Genomic DNA, 10,477 nt, shown 5'->3' with positions numbered 1-10,477 from the left:
TTCCGTAGCTCGTAGCTATCCCCTCCAACCGACTGCACAGAGCGAATTGGTGCTGTGTGTTATTCGGAACGCGCTCGTTTCTGCGATTGGCACTCCTACTCCTCATTTCGCAGGCCGCGAGAATAATCGCCTACGCGAGTACGTGCCGTACGCGTTCAATCATTTGCGAGTGTATTAAAAGGTAACACCACTCTAGAGTCCCCCAAAAAAAGCCAATTTTTGATAATTTTTTTCAGAAATACTATTTATTATCTATATATTAAAGTATAAAAAAATTTTTTTTATTAATTTTTTATTGACAAAATGGCGGCGCCAGAGCCAAAGATCCAAAGTGTCTTTTTGCGGAAGTCGTCCAACGGGCGGAATCGAAGCTCCTATAATTTCTGAGTTGGAACAAAAATTTAAAGATTGTTTAAAAATATATAAGATTTTCTATAGAAGTACCTATGGGAATTGCGAAATATCATTTTTTGTACCTAAGAATGGTGCATGTTGGAAAAAAATGTTTCATTTTTCGCTAAAAAATTTCGCACAAAATTGGTTTATAAAAAAAGTTTTGTTCAACTTATCGAAAAGTCCATAGGTACTTCTATAGAAAATCTTATATATTTTTCAATAATTTTTGAATTTTTGTTCCAGCTCAGAAATTATAGGAGCTTCGATTTCGCCCGTTGGACGACTTCCGCAAAAAGGCATTTTGGATCAATGGCTCTGGCGCCGCCATTTTGTCAATAAAAAAATTTTTTTTATACTTTAATATATAGATAATAAATAGAATTAAACCAATTTTCATTTATGATTATTGTATTTCTGAAAAAAATTATCAAAAATTGGGTTTTTTTGGGGCTCTAGAGTGGCGTTACCCCTTAATTAAGTATTAAGTGTTGGTCGGAATAAACGTATCGCGCGAATCGCTCGCTTGAGACAGAGATATTGAGATGGAGACGTCGAGGCGAAGTCGGCGACGAGCGAAGGTATGTGCGGCAAATGCGAACGTTTTACTTTCGTCATCGTGATATTCGCGGGCGATAATCGTGGCGCTCGTCTCGCCATATTTATGGATTTAAACATAGCATTTTATTTATCGCGTGTCGCGCTTTGAACGCAGTGCCGGAATTGTCTCCGATGTGATTACCCTAAGAGCAAAAAGTCGACTTTAAGTCGACTTGAAGTCGACTTCTACCGATACTGACTTGGCAGAAAGTCGACTTTTTTAAGGACGAAAGTCGACTTGAAGTCGACTTGAAGTCGGCGAATGTCTCAAAAAACGCCGACTAAAAGTCGACTTTTCGTCATGACGGGAAGTCGACTTCTTGTCATGACGGAAAGTCGACTTTTAGTCGGCGTTTTTTGAGATATTCGCCGACTTCAAGTCGACTTTCGTCCTTAAAAAAGTCGACTTCTCTGCCAAGTCAGTTTCGGTAGAAGTCGACTTCAAGTCGACTTCCCGTCATGACGGAAAGTCGACTTCCCGCCAACTTTTAAAGTCGATAAAATAAACCGCCGCCGCGTACGTCTGGAGGTCGGTTGTGTATCTTGAAATGAGGTAAAAATGACAAAAGTTAACAGATTTTATTAGATTCTGATAAATAAAATTGTAGATACGCTAATGAATTTTCTCACTTTTGTAATTTTTACCTCATTATTTTAAGATACACAATCGACCCTTTGCTGTAAGGCTAAAACTGATGTATTTCAATTTTTTTTCATATATAAAATAATTTAATTATCTAAAAAACTGTATAATTACAATCCTAATGTTTTATTCTTAATTACAAAGGCGGCCACTGTGTGCCGTCATATATGTGCCACTTCTGCGTGCGCGGATTCCGGCAGCCACTTCTTGTAAGCTGACAACAGAACTAAAATTATAAATATATAATATCCACAGACTTTTATACTAGACCATTAACATCTATGGACGCACTGCCGAAAAGCTGATGCGAGTGCGAGGTGCAAGTGTTAGTGAAGGGTGCGGCCATATTGAATTAACAATAAGTTACTATCGGGTGTTCAGTTGCTCATGATGTGCGTTTATCTGCATTCGTTATTACAGTACATAACAAAGCAAGCGAATGTTTTTGTGTTAAATATTGGTACATGTTATCAATAAGTTTGTAAGTCATGCCTTCAACGTGTAGCTACTTGAATGCCGAAATCGAACCACTACTCCTGTAGTATTAAACCCTTTTTTTTGGACATTCTGTATATGCCAGACTATTGTATAGAAATCTTGTATAAAACTACTTGTATAGAATCTGTAGTATAGCATATTTTGACTAAAATCAACATGGCGGCAAGCATCACGGCCGAGATGCCTGTCAGCGGTCTAGTATTGTATAGAAGTCTACTCGATGATAATATCTAAATATTATTTTATAAATTAAAATCTCACATTTTTCACCCCAGATTTCTAGCAGTTTGTATTTGGACACGACTCCCTGCGACTGCAACGTTTGTACTATTGCTTGAGTGCGTGGTATCAACCTGAAAAAATCGTATTGAATTGATGTAATCTGATGTAAAAAAAATTCGATGAATCAACGTGAAATCGAAAGGAGATAGAATAACGATTTACCTGGCCCATGACTTGGTGATGCTCCCAGGTGTCGTCAGCAACGACGGAACAAATCGTTTCAGCTTAGGGTACACTTGACCCTCCAAGAAGAAATACGCGAACCACTTTACACCGTCCACAGATGCTCTATATCCATCGATGGTAGTCCCCATCCGGCCTTTCCATATGTACCAGACACGCGGCAAATGATCTTCCCGGTTCCTTGATTATATCTATAAATGAGAATAATATTCGATCATAATGAAGATTAATATCTTTATAAATAAATAGGGAAAACATTATAAAGCAACAATTGTGATAAAAATACCTTGGCGGTGGATCAACCAATGATTCACTAAGATGGCATAGCGTGGAAGCGAATTTCGGCAATCATTCGGGTTCTATCGCCGTGACACCTCGCATATACATCTTATTCGTTTCGTACACCTTTTTATAAACCACCTATTCCGGACTAATTTTCCGTAGAACGCACGAAGAATGCATGAACCAGGTTCCTCCATTTCTGATGGTGTTCTGAAAGATGGTTCAGAATAGAGAGGTCGCATTCAATAGGTCTTAATTATCGATGATGATTAATAACACACCATACCTAACCTCTAAAGCATATTTCCACTTGGCCTTATCCTGATCCTCTTTTAGATCTGCCATACCTGCAAGAACTATCTGGCGCAGCAATTTCGCTTCCATGTCGGTTGGTAACGGCATTCTGTAACAATTCTTGTTGTAGACAATGTAGACAACCGTCTCAAACATATTGCAACATACATACAGTCAAATTCCAGTATTCTGATCTAATCGAGGAAGTCAACGGGAAGACAATGATGACGACGACGACGACGTTTCGTGGCGGTGGTTGATAGCGCGGCGCTTTTCGACGTCTTATCGTGTCCTGTCTTGCGGCATGTATTCCTTGCACTCGCGTAAACATTAATTTTCTCCTCCAGCTTCCTCGAGATTCGCCGCCATATTGATGACGCGCCGCTTGACTGCTTTCCGTCTTTTTATAATCGACTATTTAGAAGTCGACTTTTAGTCGACTTTCCGCCATTTTTAGAAGTCGACTAGAAGTCGACTAGAAGTCGACTTATAAAAGTCGACGGAAAATTGACTTTTATAAGTCGACTATTTAGAAGTCGATTTTTAGTCGACATTCCGTCATTTTTAGAAGTCGACTAAAACTTCCGTTGACTTTCCGTTGACTTTCCGTTGACTTTTATAAGTCGACTATTTAGAAGTCGACTTTTAGTCGACTTTTCGCCATTTTTAGAAGTCGACTAGAAGTTGACTTATAAAAGTCAACTTTCCGTTGACTTTTATAAATCGACTATTTAGAAGTCGACTTTTAGTCGACTTTCCGCCATTTTTAGAAGTCGCCTATTTAGAAGTCGACTTTCAGTCGACTTTCTGCCATTTTTAGAAGCCGACTAGAAGTCGACTTATAAAAGTCGACTTACCGTCGACTTTCCGTCAACTATGTGCTCTTAGGGTATTATCTCCGATTTTCTCCGTAGAGAAAAAGAGGGCTGAGTGATACTGTCGAGTAAGGGCTGTGGCACATAGAAAAACTTAAGCAGTAAAACTTAAGCAGTGAGCAAATCAGCCAATCACAGTCAAGAACTAAGATAAAACGTAAGCAGTAGCAAATCCATATCGCTGATTTCCTTACTGCTTACGTCTTACTATTTAAGTTTTTCTATGTGCTCGGGTCTTAATTTGAGTAACGGAACACTGTGATACATTTCCCGTTCATGAATGCGTCATAACCCAGGTAGCAAGCACTCGTTATTTTGACGTCAATTGACGTCAAAAGACGTCAAAATGACAGACTTTTGACGTCAATTGACGTCAAAATGACGAGTGCTTGCTACCTGGGAATCTAGTATATCTCGCGTCGCGTAAATTAGCGGTCGGCAGTCACGATTCTTCGTCGTACAAATTAATAATGCAGTTTTACTTTCGCGAAATTTACGAGTTCGATACCGTACTGCGCGTGCTATATTTAATATCAATATAGCGGTAACATGGTCGCTCTTTGTCATCCTAATACTATTATCCCGCGGCTCGGTCCATTCGGGAACGCGCCTCTGCGCGGTTCCATCCCGACGTATCTTTCAAGAGAATATCGCGATCGTAATGATCGATTGTCATTTTAGCGCGATTAAAGTAAAAATCGGCAGTCGATCTGTTTTATTTTTTTATAGAGAAAGTGAGGCCGACTTTTCACGTTGTAAGCGAAAGAAGGGCGATTTTGCGAATCCAAATGCAAAGAGACGGGAGGCTCTGTTCCCTCTACTTGTCGCCTTTCCAACAGAGCGACACAAGTCGACACAAATATAGTTTTGTCTTTATTACTCATTGATAGAACGTTGTTTGTGTGTCGACTTTCTTGTATTATACGTTAAAATAAATAAATATTTTCACATTCCACTACTTATTGTTCAATAATATATATTCGTAAAATATATCAAAAATTATCTTTTTTGTTGTCCTTCGTTAGTAAAAATAAATATGCAATTCAAACAACATTTCTAAAAATTGGTTTATAACAAATATGAAATTAACTTATACTAATTAAATATACTGTATCGTCGAAAACCTCTTCAACATGAAGAAGTCTCCCGGTTTCGGAATGGATAAGTGAAATAAACAAGTCGTGATATCGAGCCAAGGGAAATAATCTTTTATTGGCTCATAGGGAAAAAGCTTATTAAGGCATAAAAACCCCCAGAGTTCGCATAACGTACAATTGGATGGACAATAGTGAGAATACGTGTATGTAAAGGATTAATAGCGACACTCGCCGCGGTATCGCGAACGAGGCCCCGGCCGTAATCGAGACTCGGCTCGATCGCGTACTTGTTTGAAAGACTCGGCTCTTTCTACGTGAGATAATATCACCGTACAAATAAAATCGTTTCGCGAAGAAGGGCGCGATGAATCGTCTAACACTACGAAGATTCGCGTGATTGACTGACTTTTTCGTTGCCTAGTTAAGGTGATCCTAAAGCTGTGATTCTAGCCGGTTTTTTTCGGTTTTTTTCTTAGCACTAATTTTTTAATTGACTTTATATAGAAATGCAAAATTCTTGTCTAGATTTAAAGTACGCATCAAAATCTAGGTCATGGTGGTCGAATTTATATGTGGTGGTCGTCACGTATAACAAAAAATATTAATTTTTTTTCGTTTTTGATATAAATTCGACCACCATGACCTAGATTTTGATGCGTACTTTAATTCTAGACAAGAATTTTGCATTTCTATAAAGCCAATTAAAAGATTAGTGCTAAGAAAGAAACCGAAAAAAACCGGCTAGGATCACGGCTTTAGGATTACCTTAATTAACAACAAATTTGATCGCTGAGACAATTGAATTATGCTCAATCGCTCCTACGACGGCTCGATCACCGCCACCTATGTTCCACCGAACATATACACTAACAATATTAAACGACTATTACATTACAAATCTAGTCTTCAATATCAAATATTATTGAATATTTGATAATCAATATTGAATATTTGATAACATGAGTAGCAAAACTTGGAAATATATATAATTTTATTTCGACATATAATGCAAAAAAAGATTCGTATGTCTCATTTTTTATTAAAATATAAATAAAAATTTAATTAAAAGTTTAAAACCAATAATTATTTATTTCTATGTATATATTAGGCAGATAAATGTATTAAATACAAATATCTTATTGTATTAATATTTATTGTGTGTTCTTCCATTGATATTAATAATAGTGTTAGTTTTATTTTAATGATGATAATACTTAACAATGAATATGAATAGAACGATTAATTGTCAACTAAAGAATTTCAATTTACAAACAGTTTGCATAAGCAAGTGCCAATAATTAAAATAATTCAGAAATTAAAGAAATATAAGTAATAAATAATATAGTAATGATAATAGTAATGATAATAGTAATGATATATGAATGTAATGCGTACATGACAAAAAATTGTATATTGCAATTAAAATTATTATATAATAATTGCGTGTAATATTATTTGTAAAATGCAAGCAATTTACAGACTTGTATAATAAATACAATATATTTTATACATTTAAGAAGAAGCGCAGAATGTTGTCAATTAGTTTACACTATAGGAGAATAATTTAATTTTGAAAACTATAAATTACTAAAGACCTAAAGATACATGCAGAACATACGTTTGTCTTTCCAATATCTTAATTCCGCGAACATTTCTAATTATATTTTCCCTTTAAGAAAAAAATAAATATAAAATGTTATGTGTTATACTTATGTAGCCAATTAAATAACTGAAATACCTGGTCTCGCAAAAGAAGATATATCTTCATTAGATATTAGAATACTCATTTTAAGAGAGTCACGTTATTTTCAAATGACTTGTGACAACGAATCTATATAACTAAACTGGCCGCACTCACACAAGGGCACAGAATCACTTATAAAGGTGCCAATTCATGAGACGTTGAAAATGAGCGTCAATAAGGTGAACGTGGTGCTTTGACGTTAGCGTCAAAGAAATGAAGTTGAATTTGTTTAATATTCAGCGTCGTCGCTGAATCGTCGTTAATCGTCCCAGTATAATCAAACATAGACTTCAAAATACGTAAAATAGTAATTATTTTCAAGTAATATCTTCAAATAATAATATTTTATGGATACATATATAAATAAAAGATATTATTTCTGAAGATTTTTACTTGCTGAAAATGAGCGTCGAGCGTTAACGTGAAAAGGCACCTTAACTCCTACCTTTACCCATTTGTTTTTGTTTGGCAACATCATCTGTTTATTACAATATCAAATAGTCAAGATAACTGTGAATACCTTATAATAAATGATTGGATACTTTTGAAAAATCGAACTCACTGTGTGCGCAGCTTATTTAGTTTTTATTAGTTTTTAAGGTTAACTTTTTTTTACTTCTTTGTTTGAAATTATAATTAGAGCAGTATACCGTAGCGTTTAAATGAGATATATGCAGCACATGCTGTTTAGATATGATATAATAGCGGAAATAAAAACAAAAGAAAATTAAGAATTTAATACAGCTCTGTTTATAAAATATACACTTGAGAATTGATGGTGTTCCAATACCTCAATAAGAAATTCACGAAATTACTAATTAATCACTGCACGATTCATATAGTAACAAAACATCTTTTAAGATCGCATATATGATAATCTTATTATGATTAATTTCTATAATTTTTTATAATTAACATGATAACATTTTATAATTAACATGATAACATTTTATAATTAACATGTGAACATAAATTATTCACTTTATAATAGATCCACCTAAAAAAGACATTAAAAATGTAAAAAAAAACACCAAGTATATTTTGCAACTGATGTTATATGAAGTGTATCTGTTATGATGATGAGTTGACGGTTCGTCTACAACTTGAGACGCCATATTGATCGAGATAAAAGTAGGTAAAGAAATCTGTAATTCAATTATTTCTCGTTTTCCATATAAAATTAGAATTTCCTGGGATCATTGATATATATACTGCAATCGTCGAAAAGCATTTTCAATTCTGTCAAATTAATGCGACGAAAGACTAGAACTAAAAATGGTAATTTTGTCGGTAATACAGACGGCTATAGGATCTCGATCCTTACAAGGGAATATAATAATAAATATCTACTACAACTTACCATCAGTAGCTACTTACCGTTCGTATTTCCTGATACCGATGACCAGTAACAGTTATCACATGATGATCTCGAACGAACAACTATATATGTCATATCGTTTTCTGTGCTGAAGATTATTACTAATTAATGTTTCCATTTTTATATTTACGATGCAGTTAATAATTATCTTTATTACACTTATACTGACAATTATTATATATATATATATATATATATATATATATATATATATATATATATAAGGGAGACCGGGGCTAGACCGCTAACGGGGTAAATCCGCAAAATCAAATATCTCGGAACCTGTATATTGTGCGAACTCGCTATTAACATTGTAAACGCTGCTTATGGTACCCATGTGACCAACGGAGTTTCGGCAGGTTATCTGCCGTGTTATGATTTTTACGAGGGCAAACGTGTTTTCGGAAGGTAAAAGTGAAATTTTCTGCGCGTGGAAATATTGTAATATCTGCAATAATATTTGCTCTCCAAATCTCGAGGTACGTGATTATAAAGAGTAATGCATGCTGAACACAAATCCAGTGTAGTTTTTTCATTATCGTTAATGTCTAATATTTCGTGGGCGATTAAACCTGAAACTTATGTTTAGGGCTTATCCGCTAGTGAGCACCCGGGGGCTGGTCCGCTAGTCTCGTCACTGTGGCGCGCCAGGCGCACGACTTCAGCTCACGCCGCTCACGGCGATTTCAGGTTAGGTTTCCCTCGAGCGGCGTGATTCTGTCTTCCCTTGCACGTGCGTCAGTTTGTATAGGAGGGAAATGGTACGTACGTATCGTCGCAAAACGGGTGTTTTGGCCGACCGAAAAGATGGCGGACCGTTGTTTTCGAGATCGCTCGCGTTCACGGCACGACGGCGAGGCACGGCACGGCTCTGAGATTACGCGATTTCCGCGCGAGAGTTGACATGCCGCGCGCGTGGTAGATCGTCCCGACCGCGGTGGATCGTCATTGTTGGTCGTTGTGTCAGTGTCAGTGTAGTGTCAGTGGTGGTAGTGGTGGTGGTGGTCGTGGCCGTCGTCGTGACCGTCGTCGTCGTCGTCGTCGTCGTCGTGCACTCGTCAGGATCTGTATTTATGTGCCTAAATTGTTTTATGGAATAGGTAAAACAATTATTTTTTAATGTTTCGCATAAAAATTTGAAATAACTTTTTATTTTTTTCTTAAAAAACAATTATTAAAATGTATTCTATTATTTTTCAGGATTAGATGTACATACGTATATGTATTGAAAATGCAGTGTAACGGATTTACTCCAGGGGGGGGAGTAACGGTTCAACCCCGGCATTTTTGAGATTTCAATTTTTGCACCGTTGTCGTTTTTGCTCTATACCGGTTAAACAAAGCGACGTAGATAAAAATTTCTTGTGTAAATTTTGTAGCTAAAGGTTCACTCTTTACAGTGGTATACCATATTTAACTACAATTATTTATTTTGTTGTTAAAAATCGGCACCGAAAAAAAACTAGCGGTCTAGCCCCGGTCTCCCCTATATATAGGTATATATGTATCAACTGTTTTTAGTATCCTGAACAAAGCATTAATTAAGGATCTAGTTTATCGACCTTGCTTTGGATTGACTGTAATTAACAGGTGAGGATATCCTCAACTAGAGTATTAAATATTAATTGTATAATCAATAATCAATAAATATTTGCACTATGCATTGCAAAATTTTTGTTAATTGTTTACAGCTAGGTTTTCTGTTTAATATTTGTATTGTTTTTATACCTACGATTCGCATCTATGCATTTTCGATTTAATAATGAAAAAATTTAGTTATTTTATCTGTGTTAATTTATGCAAAAGTAATACTCGAGTTTCCAATATGACTATTAATAAAGAGTTTTATATAATAAGATAAAGACAATAAAATCTTCTAATATACAGTACTCTTTGTGACTTCAAATAAAAAAATTTACTAAGGTTAAAAGGTAACTGAAAATACAAAATAACGAAATATTTTTTTAATTAGTTTAATGGAAGATGCATTAAGGCTCCTGGATGGTCAGCCGAGAACTCTGCGTTGACGGTGGCGCCGCCACTCTCTTTTCTCACTCTCTCCAATGGAGAATTCTGTCTTGTGACATGTTGACAACCTATTTTGTCGTTTTTGCTATTTCTTTATTACTCGCTCTGTGCTTGTGCTCTAACGTTTAACGTATTCGTGAAAATCGTAAAATTGACCGAAAAGTAAGATTTGCATGCGGA

General features: G+C 35.7%; 1 long non-coding RNA gene across 4 annotated transcripts; it reads right to left on the bottom strand.

Moving 5' to 3' along the window:
• Window positions 1-2,426: 2,426 nt before the first annotated feature.
• Window positions 2,427-3,532, bottom strand: LOC112467752. 4 transcript variants are annotated; one of them, XR_003042313.1, is made up of 5 exons: window positions 3,348-3,532; window positions 3,163-3,284; window positions 2,886-3,091; window positions 2,579-2,790; window positions 2,427-2,487 (listed from the first exon to the last, which is right to left on the bottom strand). It is a non-coding gene; the product is annotated as an uncharacterized LOC112467752 (long non-coding RNA). The 4 variants fall into 4 exon arrangements; XR_003042312.1 differs by having other exon boundaries at window positions 3,168-3,284; XR_003042314.1 differs by having other exon boundaries at window positions 3,173-3,284.
• Window positions 3,533-10,477: the final 6,945 nt, after the last annotated feature.

The sequence above is a fragment of the Temnothorax curvispinosus genome, unplaced genomic scaffold, assembly GCF_003070985.1.
Source record: "Temnothorax curvispinosus isolate PA1 unplaced genomic scaffold, ASM307098v1 QBEX01017799.1, whole genome shotgun sequence".
Taxonomy (NCBI): domain Eukaryota; kingdom Metazoa; phylum Arthropoda; class Insecta; order Hymenoptera; family Formicidae; genus Temnothorax; species Temnothorax curvispinosus.
The sequence above is the reverse complement of the archived record's forward strand: the minus strand, read 5'-3'. Positions and strand labels throughout refer to the sequence as shown.